Source organism: Malaclemys terrapin, chromosome 3 (genome assembly GCF_027887155.1).
Source record: "Malaclemys terrapin pileata isolate rMalTer1 chromosome 3, rMalTer1.hap1, whole genome shotgun sequence".
NCBI classification, from domain to species: domain Eukaryota; kingdom Metazoa; phylum Chordata; order Testudines; family Emydidae; genus Malaclemys; species Malaclemys terrapin.
The window spans coordinates 41,034,735-41,052,420 of record NC_071507.1 but is presented as its reverse complement, the minus strand read 5'-3'; the positions used below and the strand labels follow the sequence as shown (position 1 = coordinate 41,052,420).

Sequence of the window (17,686 nt, the reverse complement as noted above, 5' to 3'; positions counted from 1 at the left end):
AGCTGTGGCACCCTGACATGGTACAGCAACATCTTGGCCTTGCCTCTTCTTTAAAAAATAAAAAAATATATATGGAGATATACCTATCTCATAGAACGTGAAGGGACCCTGAAAGGTCATCGAGTCCAGCCCCTGCCTTCACTAGCAGGACCAAGTACTGATTTTGCCCCACATCCCTAAGTGGCCCCCTCAAGGATTGAACTCACAACCCTGGGTTTAGCAGGCCAATACTCAAACCACTGAGCTATCTCTCCATGTCCTATTGAGGGGCAACATATCCTATCTCTAAAGGTGCATGGGAAAATGCTGGTGGAAGACAGAGAAGGGGAGTTCCACCTATAGCAACTACTACAGTGGCAGCACCAGTTTACAACCATGTGTTTGAAAGATCTCCCTCCCTCCCTGCCAACCTCACAAAATGAAACCAAGAACTCCTGACCTTATAATGGGGAGTGATATCAATCATTATCACGGTACATGCATTTATGATCTAAGCTTCACCTTCAATGCCAGTAAGGGCTTTTTTAACAACTCTGCTTAACACAGAACTCCCCAGCCCACAAAAGAAATTTACACCACTACTCAGGAAAGGCCTGAATTAAGAGATAGTCCTTGCATCATACTCTGAAAGAAAGTAAACCCAAGCCCCTGGAATGGAAGAAATCACATTCTAGAGGCAAGAGCCTCTGCACTTAGAACACCCTACTAAAAATCCCTTTTCTGCTCCTGGTTTCACTGCACAACCTTCCTTCAGGAGTCTAAGGTGAAGGGAGGTTACCTTGTGATGAGAGGTATGTTATTCCCCTAGAGTCTGAGTGCACTCCCAGCCCTGCTAGCACCATAAGCACAAAACCAAAGTTGGCCCAAAAAATCAAAGTGCTGTTCCTAGACTGCAGGGATATACCCTCAATACAACCCAGTTTGCATCTGTCCTTCCATGTTTCCCTCTGACCTTGCAGCACCTTGGCACGCTCCTGTTCTGGAGTTCTGTGCTCCCAATTCTTCTGTGTCTCTGTGTAATCAGTAATGTGAAACTGATATTATCTTGTCAGTTCTCTGTGGTCTTCTTGTCTAGCCAGGAGAAGTGCTCCTTGCAGCACATTCATAGTTCTCCATTGCCCACGGGATGGAAAAAGAGAGTGAGAAAAGAAGAGAGGAATGTTAATCTCTCCTCCTTCCCCTCCAGCAGAAGTCTGTGCTTCTACCACAGAGAGGCTTCCCAAGGAATGGAAGGCCATAAAATCTGCAGAGCCCAAAGATGCTGAAGGAAAATGACTGAAAAATGGCTGCAGCCTGTTGTCTCTTCAGTTCTGCTGCCGCAAGGAAGGCTAAAGCCAGTCAATGAGTTGCTGACGGAAGATCAGTCTATGGAGTCTTCAAAAAAAATGCAAGGCCCTTAATCCAAACCTGTCCCATAGCCTGGCAGGAACATCAGAGTTGGACTGACCCAAGATTGGATCAGTTTCACTCTGTAGTTCCTGCAGATGCTGCTATGTAAGTATCTTGTGAAGGACAGGCAGCATAGGTGGTACCCCAGCTGTGAGACTCTCCCTATGAGAAATTTTTAAATGAAGTGACAGAGGAAGGCACATAGGAAGCTATATGAAAACCTGCGATCATGCAAATTTAAATGGATAGAATCTTACCATACTCCTGATGTCAACCCCAGAGCTTAGGAATCACCCTCTGTAAACAAGCCCATCTCTTCACGACAAGCTTATAAAAAGGAGTATGCAGTAAAATATCAATGGATGAAATATTAAACTTTGAGCAGTGGCTACTACACATTGCTATATTTAGTTTCCAAATGGAGTCTGACTATGCACAGTACTGTATATGCGCCATATACAAGGATGGGGAAGAAGCCCTAAGCAGGAAACAGTAGCTAGCATTAGATTAGCACAGCTCACCCAAATGTAATGGTATGTTCACATCTGTTTTTGATTTGCAAACCCTACTGACATGAGGTAAGAGGTTATTTGGAATTAAAAATAAAATAATCAAACTACAGGAATCAAATTTTCCTCAGCAACAGATGGGTAAAACTTTTAAAAGGTATCCAATTGTGAGCTTCCAAACATGACAATGTTACTTTCCTCGCCACCCAACCCCCATTTTGACAGAATTTAGCCATCAAGAAAGGTACCAGGCTGACTGTGCTGGAGTTTCCTGTCCAGAATAGATGCAGCAAGAATGTTTCACTTGCACAGCACCCCTCCAGGGCAATACGAACAACCCTCACTTAGAGGGACTCCCTCTATCGGTGAGAGGACAGGTTAGTCTCAGTGGCCTGGAGAGATTTCCCCAAGTATCAGTGCCAGGGCAATAGTGGGCTTGAGGATGTGAACACCTAGCTGCCAGGAAATGGATTGAGACTATTCACGTCTTTAACATATCACCAAGAATTCTCTGGATGGTAACAACTTGTGGTTACTAAAGACTAAGGGCTTGATTGTGCTCATACAATTTTCCCTGAACAATGTCCAGAACGATGTGCAGCACTCTAGGAGCAATGCAGGGAAGAAACTAGGCCTCAGAGAGATAGGATTCCTTACCATTAGCAGATTACTATCCCCTGCACCAGGCTGGAGTGAGGAGCCAAGCTTCTGCCCATTCACTTCGGAAGGGAAGAGACTGGGCATAGCATCCACTTACTCCTACAGCATCAGACCCAGGTTCAGAGAGCCTATATATGAGTTAGGGTTGCCAGCTTTCTACTGGCACAAAACCAAACACCCTTGCCCCGCCCCCTATTCACTCCATTCTCCCTCCCTCTGTCGCTCACTCTCCCCACCCTCACTCGCTCATTTTCACTGGGCTGGCTTAGAAGGTTGCGGTGCGGGAGGGGATGAGGGCTCTGGGGTGGAGCCAGAAATGAAGAGTTCAGGGTGTGGGAGAGGGCTCCAGGCTGAGGCAGTGGGTTGGGATGCGAGGGTGGTGGGGGGGGAAGGGGGAGGGCTCCGGCTGGGGATGCAGGCTCTAACGTGGGGCTGCGGATAAGGGGTTTGGGGTGCAGGAGGGTGCTCCAGGCTGGGATCGAGGGGTTCCGAGGGCGGGAGGGGGATCAAGGCTGGGACATGGGGTTGGGGTGCAGGTTCTGAGCGGCGTTTACCTCAAGTACCTCCCAGAAGCAGTGGCATGTCCCTCTCCGGCTCCTATGTGGAGGTGCAGCCACACGGCTCTGCGCATTGCCCGGTCTGCAGGCCCCCGCAGCTCCTATTGGCTGCAGTTCCCGACCAATGGGAGCTGTGGAGCCAGCACTTGGGGCACGGGCAGCGTGCAGAGTCCCCTGGCTGCCTCTACGTGTAGGAGCTGGAGAGGGGACATGCCACTGCTTCCAGGAGCCGCGCGGAGCCAAGGCAGGCAGGGAACCTGCCTTAGCCCCACTGCACCACCGACCGGACTTTTAATAGCCCGGTTGGCAGGGCTGACTGGAGCCGCCAGGGTCCCTTTTCGACCAGGCGTTCCAATCGAAAACCGGACACTTGGCAACCCTAGTACTATGAGTGCATCCCTCCTATGACTGTATCCCCACAAATGACCAGGTAGGTCAGATCATGATCCGGCCCTTAAATTGGAAATAAGCCAGTGATCAAGAAGAAAAACGTTTAGTAGTCTTATCAACAATCCCCTTCCATTCCTTGGTCTGAAACTCTTCTAGTCCACTGACATGGTGAGTCCCCATCCCAGGCACCAACCTTCTCTCAAGACTCATATTCCATCCTGAAATTATGTTTGTGTCAAAAAGGCTGATACTACAATTCATTCCTTAACAGTGAAATTTCTTGCTATTAAGTTATGCCATTATTCTAACTTTATTTAAACACAGCTTTATGTATTTTGCCTATCTTGTTATCATTAAATAAAATTTGCGAAAACCTCTCTTCCACACACACACACACACACACACACGCATACTTTAGTGTTTACACATTCAGTCCAAGAGGATGTCCTCATTTTGTAAACAATCTGACTAGTGACTACATTATTAGCAGGGAAAAAAATGACTTGAGGATAAAAATGTAGGCAAAATACTGTCTGCTAAAGCCCAAAAGTGGAACAAAGACTAAACACCGGAGTTAAAAAAAAAAGGGGGGGGGTGGGGGGTCATAATTAAAGCTGAGGAAATAAATAATAGCATAAGATATGCTCAACTAGTTTTGCCCTTTCCCTATTTACAGAATATTCTTGAATGTATTCATATTTGACAGTTTAAGATTAAAAAAAAAAAACTGATTGTGAGCAGGTCACAGACTATCTGATACAACATTCTAAACCTGACTTGTGTTGGTTAGTTATAACTGGTCACGCAAGTCATGTGGCATTGTTTCTGTTATCTGATAGGATGAGCACAATACTTATCAGGAAAAGTGCTTGAAGAGTCATGATGTGAGTAGCAGATAAACAGGACCAGGAAAGTATATACTGTAACACTTTAAACCTTTTCCTTTCTGGGCTATACAGGCCTTGCCTTGATTTCTTCTTACCTTATTATTCCGGGGGGGGCGGGGGGGGAGAGAAATACTCCACTACAAGATTTATTGACTAGGTTCATCATTTAAATTTAGTTTTCTTTTGGCTCACACTTATTTACATGTGTATATATAGTCCTAGTTGCAGAGAGTATGGTCTGAACGCTGTGTAGCTTGCTTAATTTACTGCCTCAAGGCTATGGGAGGGATGATGGGAAACCCATCACTCCAAATGAAATATATTATTTCCAGTGTGAATATTTGCACAAGATTAACATTTGCTATTCACAAGTACTTGAATGTCTGAGCATAAAGCTAGCTTTTTGCAAGTATTCATATCAATAAAACTAAATTGCCTGAATATCTGTGAAGAGCAAATACAAGAATGTGTCAGTGTAGCCTAAATGAATTAGATTTTGATCAATCTCAGACTTTTTTTGGTGGTATTTGCCTAGCTCTATTCAAAATGATGCATCACAGATTTGGCAAGTAACTTTTTCTTACCAGTCAAGCACTCTGACGTAAATAATAACAAAGTGAGATCACACTAGGGTTTGTGCAGGACAAAAGTAAATTTGAGTCTTAAAAAAAGACATTGAGGGTCTATATGTAGGCCAAAGGAATATTTAATTTTATCTAGTTGACATGTTACTTCTAAGGCAAAAAAGGTTTGTTTTACAACCAAGTGTATGAGCTAATTCTGGGGAGTTGAGAGCGTTCAACTGAAGTCAGTGGAAATACTCTTGGCAGTAAGTGTTTGCCATAATGAACCCTTGACTATGGAGTCATTCTTTAATGTGCCTCACAAATAGAATCTACAGAAGATTAAGGGTTGCTTTCAGCAAAACTTAAACATCCCAACTCAAGGAGAGGGGGAAAAAAAGCAAAGAATATCACTAAAAATGTTCCTCTTAAATAATAAAGTATCCCTTATATTTTAGCCTTATAAACCTGGATTTGACAAGTTCTGAATTGGGTTACAGCAATATTTATTCATCACAACATAAATCTTCCTTACATAGTAGTAAAACTGCCTAATAATTTAATAGTCTATAATTTTTTAATTTTTACTTGTCAAGAATTGCCTGAAATAGGAATTTGTTTTATAGTCTGTTTTCATATGTCTGTAGTTTTAAAAATGTGACTGTTTCAAACTCTTTGCATGGAGAAAGTTTGTAGACTGCATTTAAATGCAAAGATAGACAAAGTATAATTAACTACTCTTTTGGTTCTGCAGGGTGGTCAGTGTGCATTCTATATAGGCACCTGCATCATCCTACATGCATTCACAGGGTATGGCTTTCGAGTAAAAGCAAAAGTAGCAGCCTGAAAAGGTACGGCCATGGGAAACACATAACCAGAGGACAGAAATGGGTTAAACCATTATTTTCCCGCCAAAGATGTCATCAAGTTACCTACTACTTCTGGAATGTGAATTTTAAATGATATTGTATTACTGCACTTTAACACGTACACATTTCATTACAATGTTATACCAAAACAGGATTACCACATGTAAAGAATCTGATTACACTTGTCTTGGGTACAAAAGTTTTCATCTGGCAACACACATGGGCTTTAAACTTCAAACACCTGAAAGAATCTGCTTTAGGTGGGAGGGGAGAAAATAAACTATCCTTCAGAAAAGGAAAATGCTGCTAAACAAAGCTATAGCTCTCATTTCTTCCCACCAAATCAAGTCATTGATAAAACAGAAACCATTTTAGACCATTTACTGTAATCAGTCTGGGTAAAAATTTAACCAAAGCATCACTGTAAAAGCTAGTAATGTAGTGACACTCATTACAGCACACACATTTTTTATAAAGACTTTAAAAGACTAATATAATAAATTCAAGATAGCGTCATCATTTGCAAAATAACTGGCATTTTTCTAAAAGCTTTTGAGAAGCATGCTCAGTTTACATCTCCATTTCCTGTTACTATCTCTCCTCTTTGCTTTTCATTCTTTCAAACAAAAATTACATTACTGATTCTACAGCATTTCGGTATCAGGATAAGGATTCAGGACAAGATTTTTGAACGACTGGTCAGTGGGCATGGTGCCACAACTTTACTGTGAACAATCAAATAAAGTAAGAAGTGTATTAAAGACTTATTTACTATACTTCTAGTATTCATGTACACTATAATACTTTAACAGGTTTCAGAGTAGCAGCCGTATTAGTCTGTATCCGCAAAAAGAACAGGAATACTTGTGGCACCTTAGAGACTAACAAATTTATTTGAGCATAAGCTTTTGTGGGCTAAAACCCACTTCATTGGATGCATGCAGTGGAAAATACAGTAGGAAGGTGTGTGTGTGTGTACACACACACACACAATGAAACAATGGGTGTTACCTGTGTATGGTAACACCCATTGTTTCATGGGTGGATGGGTGTCTTCCTACTGTATTTTCCACTGCATGCATCCAATGAAGTGGGTTTTAGCCCACGAAAGCTTATGCTCACATAAATTTGTTAGTCTCTAAGGTGCCACAAGTACTCCTGTTCTTTTTATAATACTTTGGTATGTGCATTTTATAATTTTTTTCCATCAGAAAAAGGCTGCTGACAGGGTAAAAACTGGGGCCCAATCCCACGGAATTGCCATTAACAGTGTCCCTAGAGGTTTTCTAAAAACAAAGATGTTGCAATTAAAAAAAGAAAGACGCAGCAGCGAGCAACAGGCCAGCTTATCTCATGACTGCACTCTTTGGTGTGAAATCTTGACGCAGGCTTAAGACAAGATAGTGAGTGTCACAACGACTTCAAAGTTTGCATTCATATATTTTCAGTGCAATTTTAAAACTAATAAAGTCTCTATATAGCCAAGCTTGTTGCTTTGTTCCAAAGTTGATGTCTCAAAATAAACTCTATCATAATGCAAAAAAAAAAGACAAAAAACAGTTTACAATTGGCCAAAGCATAAGAATGTTGTTCAATTTTATCGATTATTTTTCTTCAAATTAATTAAAATTAATCAAATCCTAAATTTCTTACCTATTAAAATCCCTCACTGACTACAAGAATGATACTGAAAAACACTTCTGTAATTTATATCTTTTCCTTTACAAGATGTTCTTGTGCCAACAATGCTGAATCGTCATTACTAACTCAGTTTTCACAGTAACTGACAACAACCTCTTTGCTGCTTTTGTAGTTCACGTTATGAAACAGCAGCCTCCCACTTATTTCAGTTCCCAAATTATTTAAGTGTCTTTTCTCCACTAGTCCTAAAAATATGAATCCGACTCCTTGTTTATGTTACGGTGGATGCGGTGTAGCAGAGGATATCTGGAGGATTTGGTCAGACTGCCGAGAGGTTAGGGTTTTTTTTGACTAATGTTATGTCTAATACTATGCTAATAAGGTTGGTAATAGGAGACATTTTACCAATAGAGGGGCATTTTCGCCCTAGCACTCCCCAGGCACTGATCTGTTGGAACCGCAGATTTTCTACGTGAACCCACTTTATCTAGGGTTAATGCCAGCCAGTTTCCCACTGTTTTTGAGAAACTATTTGGCTTCTCCAGTCAATGAGAAAATGGGGCTAAGTTCTGATCTTAGTTACATTGATGTAAATATAGAGTAACTCCACCAATTTCAGTAGAATTACTCTGTATTTACTCCATGATGAGATCAGAATCTGCTCAGAGGTTGTAAAAACGTGAGACTTTAGTGATGAAAAACATTCAAGCCCGAGAAAGGATACTTTTAATAAATAGATTAATTCTGCTCTCTTTTCCTACAATAAACAGAATTGCTCAGCTCAGAACCATCTTTGTTCCAGTCTTCTAAAGTCTAACCCTGTTTAGATTTTTCACGGACTTCCACACATGTAGTACAATCAGAGTTTGGTACTGTGATTCTGCTCAGTATTTTACACTTTACTCATACTGTACTCCACATGAGCGATTTAGAGATTCACCTTAATGTTGAAAATGTCTTCTCTGCTGTACGAATGGTTGTTATGTGCATTCTATTTTTATTTACAGCAGGCAAACAGACATCATTGTACATTTTTAAAGGTATTTATGGAAGTTAAATGCCTAAATACGTTTAAACGTCTGGCCCAAGTAAAAACAGTTTAAAAAGTACATACAAAAGTTTACTAAAGATGACTACTCCACTAAAAATATTTCAGACTAAGACTTTGATTTAATTAATATTTTTTTAAAAGGCAAAACCCTCCCCACTATAGTGGTATTTATTCTTATGCTATATTGAACATTAAGTTTTGCCTCTTTTGAGCTCAGGGAACCAGCATGAAAACTGTAATAAAAAATTAAGATTAACTACTAGCCAAATTCATAAAACATTATATATTTTCAGAAGTAAAAGTATTATGAGGAAATGTTCTCCAGTATTGCCCTTTATGAGTTTTTACAAGTCATACTTTCAGTATTTTCTCTACTTTCTAAATGCTAAAACACATTTACACAAAAGGTATTGTGCTTATGATATTACAAGATACAAGTATTTGTATAAATAGCAGAGAAAAAAGAAAGGATCGCTAATATTTGTTATTCATGTAGGATCTGTCAAAAATAACTTTTACAGGATTGTTACACATAATTGCATAATGGACACTAAAAATATTTTAAGAGAATAAGGGCATCATGGCTGGCTAACCCAGTTTTGTGCCAACCACTATTCACAACAAGTAGCTTTCATTACAATTTTGAAATCAGGGAGACACGACGGACACTGAGTATTCCCTCACTATTTTTCCCAAACTGAATGCAGTTAATATTTGTATTTTATTTATGCTATGCCCAAAGCTCTCTGGATAGCGAACAAAAATATAACTTGAAGGCAACTTTACTCAATAAAACCCCAAACTAAGCTGCAGAACATTTCACTAACCTGCCTTCCAACATTCAACAAATAGAGATGTGAGGAAGGATGGATGATGCTTTGATTAAAGCACTGGACAGAAATGCAGGACTGAAACTAAATTCAACTCCAGGCTCTGCCAGTCTTCCTGCATGACCTCTGGCAAGTCACTTTGTACCCAGTCTGTAAACTTGGACAACAATACTTTCTTTCTCTTCTTGTCTACTTAAATTGTGAGCTCTTCAGGGCAGGGATACTCTTGCTAAGCAAAGTGTTTGTCCAGAGCATGGCATAAAGAAGCCCCAATCTCAGTTGGGAGCCTCTAGATGCTATCACAAAAAAACAAAACAAAACAAAAAACCTACCACCATCTATACCAACAGAACGTTGAAAAAAGTCTGGGCCAATTACTGAAGAAAAATCTAGACCATCTACTGGGCCAATTTACATTGATGAACAAGTAGGCTTAGAGCAGTGTTTCCCAAACTTGGGACGTCGCTTGTGGAGAGAAAGCCCCTGGCAGGCCGGGCCTGTTTGTTTACCTGCCCAGTCCACAGGTTCAGCTGATCGCTGCTCCCACTGGCCACGGTTCTCTGCTCCAGGCCAATGGGGGCTGCGGGAAGAGGTGCGGGCCGAAGGATATGCTAGCCGCCGCTTCCAGTAGCTCCCATTGGCCTGGAGCAGCGAACCACGGCCAGTGGGACCCGCGATCGGCCGAACCTGCGGACGGGGCAGGTAAACAAACCGGCCCGGCCCTCCAGGGGCTTTCCCTCCACAAGCGGCGTTCCAAGTTTGGGAAACGCTGGCTTAGAGTATTTCAGACTCACAGGATCTCAGTGGAGAAGCCCTGCCTCCTAACCTCTGAAGATTATGGTGTAGGATAGTCAGCAAACCCAAACCTGTTGATTCCAGCTGCTATAGCAGCACACAAGGTAAAATAATAATATGTTGCACATACATAGGAGCATCATTCATCAGAAGATCTCAAAGTGCTTTACAAACATTTAAAGATCAAGTTCTCCCCTGCAGAGGTGAACTCAAACTACTCAGGTCAGGAGACACAGAAGGGGGAAATGTCAGTTCCAAGGCATGCTCCCCAATTCCCTGGGATCCCACGGAAACTCTTCCACCACCTCTCCCCACAGCTATTTTTTCTAGGTTTTGGGGTGCATGAGAGAACAGAGTCAAGTAAAGCTGTACTGCACTACATGCCTGGGGTGACCAGATTTTCAAAATAAAAAACAAGAAATTAGTCATCGGTGGGAGTATTTAGGGGGCAGTTTTAGTGGCCATTAGCAAGATGTGCATGAAGGGAGGCGGGGAGGGAGAGAGATCTACCAGCCAAGCAATGCCCACTGACGCCCCACTCCTTTCCCGATATTCTGTGGATTTAACTCCAGATGCAGGAGGGGACTGGTTCAAGGACTCACACAAAGAAGGTCTGGGATGGTACAGGACAGGGTGTCAATATAGGACAGACCTGCTGGGGGTAAGTTTTTGAGGTGCATGTGCGCTCACACAGCAGTCAATTTCACCAGCTCAGTGGGTGGGGGTTTCCTCCGGTGTCAAGTTGGCATGAGACACACAAAAATATAGTATTGGTTACTAGGAATGACCACCACAGACATCCTCCCCTCCAGGCACCACATATTTGTCATCTGCTTGAAGTAGTATTGACTCACCTGGTTCCACATCTGCTACTACATCACCTCAAGGGCTGCCAGCATTGCTCCTGAAGGAATTTTAGAAGCTAATAGAATTATTATCCACGTATCAGGCAAACCTGAAGGACTCAGCCTGTGACCAGGCTACAATTTTGGGCCCAACTCAAGTAGTTTGATTCAGCAGAGTTCATCGCTCACAAAGTACTTCAGGACCATGACATCCATTTCTAAACTGTAAGCTCCTCAGGACAACACTCACCACTGTCATTATTCAACAAATAAATAATGTCGTCGTCGTCCCGTCCCCCCAAAAAAAAAAAAAAAAAAAGACACACCGCCCTTCTCAAGAGGAGAAAAACAGCACAAATGTTCAGGTTATTCAACAAACACACCTTCCATACTTTCCACAGCTCTCAGCTAAACCCACCTAAACCTCCAGCTTTCCAGACCAGCCTCTGGCTTCCAGCCACCCCCCTGAGACTGGCTTTTTCAGTCCATGACCAGTGAAGCCAGTTGCCAAGACACTCTCTAATCAGCACTCTCCCTACCCTCAGCTGCTCTCTGGTTCAGACTTTGTAAAGGAGGAAGGAGCTGAGGGAGCACAGCTGGTAGGAGGAAAGAGGTGTCACATAGCAGCAGAGTAGTCCAAAAGGAGGGGACCTAAGCATAAGAACAATCTCTGAAATACAGGTGGAATATTTGTACTCTGTGTGGGGACAGGAAAGGGATGTGGATGCACTGGTGGAAGGGAAGATTGTGGACGGTGAGGGAGAGACCAGGTGGTGAATTGGCATAAGAGAATGTAAAAAATATAGATTAATGAACTTGAGTGTGTGAGAGGATAACTGACCAGGAAACATGATTGTGTGGCAGGGGCAGATATTTTATACTGTATGCAAATGTCATCTAAGTTTGAATTTCTCTCCTGCTTTCTGTCAAGTCTATGTAGGCAGGTCTGCTCCCACTGCTTCTACAAGCATTTGTCCCACTGCTCTCTCCCACAGCCTATCTCGTAAAGTCCTCTACAGCCTGAGAAGTCTGCTTTTTATGAAGCAGGGATAGTGGCACCTGATTCCCTAATCCTTAAAGGTCTATACACTTCCTTTTTAAAGAATGCAGACCCTTTTCCACCCACATCGGAACTCACCATTTCTTTTTCTATTCCTTTGGAACTGAATAAGGGGTATCTTTCTACTACAAAACATTTCACTCTACTATAAACACATCTTGCTCCACGAGCCCTTCAGCTTCATTTCGGCATTTATGAGCACAAGGACACATTTATCTGCAATGTAACATTACTGCTGCATGCTTCTGAATACATCAACCGTGTAAAAACACTGTAGAACTGAACAATACATTCTACAGTTATTTGCATGTCTATGTACAAGTTCCTCTTAATAACGTAATGTGTGCTAAGCAGAGCAGCTAGCTACGATGAAGTACAATAGAAGCTTATGAACATGTGTGTATGTATGTTTATTCACGTGTGCTTATACACCTACAAATACGCTCACTCTGTGGGAGTCAAAACTCTGCCTTTCGATACTCTCATGCAATTCCACAAGACTCAAATTTGTAACTTTTCAATGGCAATAAGCAGCTCTAAAATGGGCTAATTTAGTTTAATATTTGAGGCAAACAATGGGGATTCTGAACAAGCATTAGCTGAATTCTGGTGTATTCTAACAACCCAAGTTCTAATTTTATGGATTTATTGTGATATTTTAGCAACATTCTCATAATTTTTAAAAGGCTGAGTTTAAAATATATTGAGCCTAGTTCTAAGAGAATACAGTAGGTGCAGAACTGCCATTTTTAATAGGATTTTTGCACCTCCTCTCCATGCACTGTTTTATAAATCAAACTCTTTTTTTTTTTTTTTTTTTTTAATATAAGAGACTCAATCTAGCAGAAAGGGCCAAACTGCAATACACACAAAAATTAGAGGTTCATAATTTTTAAAAAGGAACAAAAAAAAAGAAGGAAAAGAAAAACTTCTACTATACAAAAATATTGACACATTTACAGAAATCCATTGGCTTCCAAGTCTACCCAAATTTTCTTTTTCTATAACAGTTTTCTGAGTTTATTTTGTTTACAACTGTATATTTAGCAGAAATATAAACATATAAAACAAAATCACACACTATACATGTTTTTCAATTACAAAATCAGATACGACTAATATCTGTGAGTTGGATAAAGCATGCTTTGAACTGGTACAGTATCTGCCTCAAAATTAATACAAAAAGAAAGGGGAAAGGATTAGTACCAGTTTAATATCCATGCTTGTGGTATTAAAAGGGAGGTCAAGTCGTTTTTACAATAGATATTTAAGGCCAGTCTATACTACAGAATTTAATATGTCAATAAATTACATATTACTGTACCTTAAGACAGAAGATTTGCTTGTCAAATAGGACAAACCATGGCCCCAATTGGCTGTGCCCAGATGCACCACTGCACCAATGCTGAATGCCACTGGCTCCATGCACAGACAAATTGCAAGATAAAGCCTATGTCATCATAACCATGGTCTGGAACCATATTTCAGCCTCAGAGTCAAATTCACCACTGGCATAAGTAGATGCAACTCTAGTGAATTCATATTCTGTCTACATAGCTAAGACCAAATAATGTTACCACACAGTGTCCTGATATGGCAAATTTTGTAATATAGACAGGGAATACTGTGGTCGTGTAACCTAATTTTCAGTTACCAACATTTTATCAAAATAAAAATAAACAGAAATGACCACAATACAAATTATTTTCTTACATAAAGAACAAGGTGAGAAATATAAAAAATAGTAGCACTCAGTAGCAAAGTAGAGTTACAGTTTATATTATATATAAAGTTATAACAACGATTTTTTTCTTTATCGGTTTATCCCATTTGGTTCATCTTTCCCTTCTGCAACCCAATTTTCTGTTGGGATTCAGGTTATTAGATATGTGCCTAGATTAAAATGACTGGTTGAGCACATGACTGTACAATAACTTGTATCACCTGAGTTCTGTGCAGGATCTTCCAACCTCCTTTCTGCTTAATTTCAGAAATCAGAGAAATGAGTAAAAAACCCAGCATCTGCCATTTCCATATGTGCTCCATGTTGTATTAATTTTCAGCCAAAACTGCAAAAAAGTAGTTTCAGGGAAATTAAGTCCCCACTGGCCCTTAAATTTTAGATCTCTACCTCCAAATCACTGGTCCAAATCCAATCCAGGGCAGTAATGACTCAAAGTTTTTACCAATTGAGGACCACTTAGTGGTCTATTGCACTTCACTAAAAGTCCACAACAGATTTGCAGAAGGAATGGCAACTATTCAGCTGCACCATTACAATTGAGACAAGGAGGGACTACAGGACAGAATGCATCGGTGAGACTTGCAATGGTGTAGGGTTGCTGGGGTCCCACCCCCCGGCCAGTTGGTGAGAACCAAAAGTTGCAACTGGTGGTACCAGATATTTCTTAGATGGCCTACGTAAAATGATTTTAAGTAGTTTCAATACAGTTTCCTGTGAAGTAGTGCGCACATCACAAACCACCACCACGTTTTCAGAGGATTTAAATGGACACAAACTGAGTTATTGACTCTCACCCCCGGAAGTCACGCCTCCAAGTCAGGATTGAGCAGCTGTGTGAGCTGGCACTGCTGCACCTGTTCCAAGGAGAAACAGGACTTCGGCTTCCAGAACTGTCAATCTGGCACCTTTTACTAACACTAAATTCACAACAAATATATTTTCATACTTAAAACTGTCTGATTTTTACCCATGGCAGTCTGTCAACATAATAAACTCCTGTGATGGACATAACGATGGGATATCATCTGGGAATATTTTTAATCCCTGTTCAAATAATTTATTCTTGCAGAGGACAAAATTAAACATTACGCCTTTAAACTCTAGCGGAGCAAAATTATTATTTGTCTACATTTTTATATTGTGCCTGTTCCAAGAGCATCCAAGCACTTTACAGTTTAAACAAACAAACATGAAGGATAAATCTAACATTCAGCCTAGATAGCTTCCTCCTACACAACGATATTCAGAGACTACCCAGGGATATGCGTCTGCACACTCGTGCTCTCTCTTATGTGAATATATCTAAATTTCCTCCTACCTTATTTTTCCCATATGGTTGCTGCTGAAAGAAAGCTAGGCTAAGGGAGTGATCTAAAATTAGAAACTATGCAAGAATGAAAATCCTGGATTTTTATGCACTGAGGGCCTGATCTAAAACCAACTTAAATCTATTGATGACAATGGGTTTTAGATTAAGCTTTGTTTTCCAATGTGCCGTTATCGTACGAGATTCAAATGAGCCCACAAGTGTGTGTTTAAGTTGCAGTTAGCAATTTAAGTGTACTTCATCAGATATTTTGATTGTCTCAGGGAAATAAATGCACTTGCTTTTATTTCAATGTGTAGAAGTGAATATACAATATAGCACTAGCACCGTGTTAATAATACGGCAAGTAGATCTGCACAGGGACTGAGATAAAATGTCATCTGATTTCTGTACAAAATCCTTAGGGGGAAAAGAGGAGAGATGGGAAGGATGGAACTCTGTTTCTAGTTCCAGGATCTCACGCAGATATGTAGACTGGTGTCAAAGTTCAATGAGATTGTGCAAGATAAACCAAAACATTAAAATGAACTTCACCACTTGTTTCAACCTCACATTCCTGATCTTCAGAGAACTTTATCATTGCCGTACAACCAGATCAGATTGAGAACTGCGCCAAACCTCTAGTGTAGGCAGGTGTAACTTCAACAGAATTACACCCAATTATGCCAACAATGATCTTGGCCCTCGGGCTTCAAAGGGATGTTTGAATAACTTCCTCCCCAAAGTAATTTGTCATAGTCCACTCTAATCTCAGTCGAAGAGATTTTGTAACAAATATAGCTGAAGTTAACAACTGAGTAAGGACAACTTGAGGCAACTGATCAAAATAATGACAGAAATTATGAAGACTGGAAGAGATGTGAGGATCCATGGGTGATTAAACTGTCTAACTAAAAATTTAAACAAAACTTAGAACTGATCTAAACTAAGTCTAGATGAATTCAAAATATACCACTGAAAATTTTTGGAAGCGTGAAAGTTACTTTTATCACGCTCCAATAACTCAAAAGCAGCCACGCAATTTGACCAAAAACTTTCCACTGCATAAAAAGTATTTTTTCAAATGTAAATTCCTCCAAGCAGGGACTTTGCTTTAAGTATTTGTAAACTGCCATGTACACCTGTTGTGCACTAAAGAGTAGTTTTCCTAAAGTTTCAACTTGGCAAATGAAAACAGGAGTTTATAATAGAAACAAACAGAGCTCCTCTATAACTGCAGCACTGCTACCATGACATCAGAATTTGGTGTTTTACACTAAAGCAGATGGAAGACTTCCCAATAAATAAGCCTACCTACACAGGACAGGCAGAACAATGTTCAGTACTAATAACATGTAAGCACAAGTTTCTAAAAACTTTGTTGCATAATTTATTAACTTTCATACCACAGTTTCACAGGTTAAGACAGAAAGCAACACTGAGATAGCTGAAAGACTTCTTTCTGCCATTAGCTCAGTAAATTACATGTCTCAGAGTATTTTTAACTTGAATATACAGTGGAAATAATATTTACTTAAGTTCCCCAATCTACAAAGTCATCTAACTGTAGTTTAGTACAGATATACATCTGCCAAGCATCATAAAGATTTACAGTAAGCAGTGACTTACCAGTACTTCACACATAGTATGTGTGTCACTGACTCAATCTGAAAGTTTGTTTCATTCACATGAAAATTGAGGCTCTTTCTTATTTTTTTAATCTGATCCAGAAGGCCAAATCCTCCTCTTTCTAAAAATCAACAACAAAACTCCCACCAACTTCAACAGAGCAGATTCAAGAGCTTAATACCGTACAGGGCTGGCCTAAAGTTTATTAGATTCCCTACAAAAAGCAGAACAGGTGCCATCGTGCCCACCACTAGACTGTGAAAAAATATTTTTGTCCTGCTTCCTTTGAAGGGCTGCTGTATAATAGGGGGATCCCAGCAGAGATAGTATCTGCTGTTGCTTACAGCTGGCCCTGCTATTGAATGTTGACAATCAGTACAATTCATTCAGCTAGAAGTTTCAAGAGCTAAACTGCACAATACATATGTGAAGTACGTACATCTCTAAAAAATATGAACTTGGTTTACTGCGAACAGAAATAATACTAGCAGCTGGTACATACAGCTTTACATTTGATGGAACTTAGAATAAGTTGCGTTGTTCTTTTGTTCTCTTATTTCTTATGCCTTAAAAGGATTAGTTTTAAAGATTCCCTGGAAGAATCTAGAAGTTAAGTGCTACACGTGAAAACAACATTTATGGTAAGCACAGTGTGGGGTTTAAACTTGACAGTTTATCTTTAGATAAATTATAGAATATAATTACAAAGTAGGCAGTAACACTGCTGCAGCTGAAAGAAACAGCTATAATTACGCATGTAACAGAAGCACTAACCTATGGACCCGATGCTGTAAATCCTTACTCATGTGAAGTCCACGTAACTATTCATATGAGGAAAGACTACTTCAGATAAGTAAAGATTACAAAATTGGGCCCTGTGGGCCCAATCCAAAACACACTGAAGTCAGAGTGTTGGATAAGGCTCTACATGCACACTTCTACCAAGTCTGGATTACCACTT

General features: G+C 40.4%; 1 protein-coding gene across 5 annotated transcripts in view; it reads right to left on the bottom strand.

The window, feature by feature from the left end:
- The window catches only part of TRERF1 (transcriptional regulating factor 1), a 139,554-nt gene that overhangs the window by 109,623 nt on the left and 12,245 nt on the right, over positions 1-17,686 (bottom strand). The window lies entirely within an intron of this gene.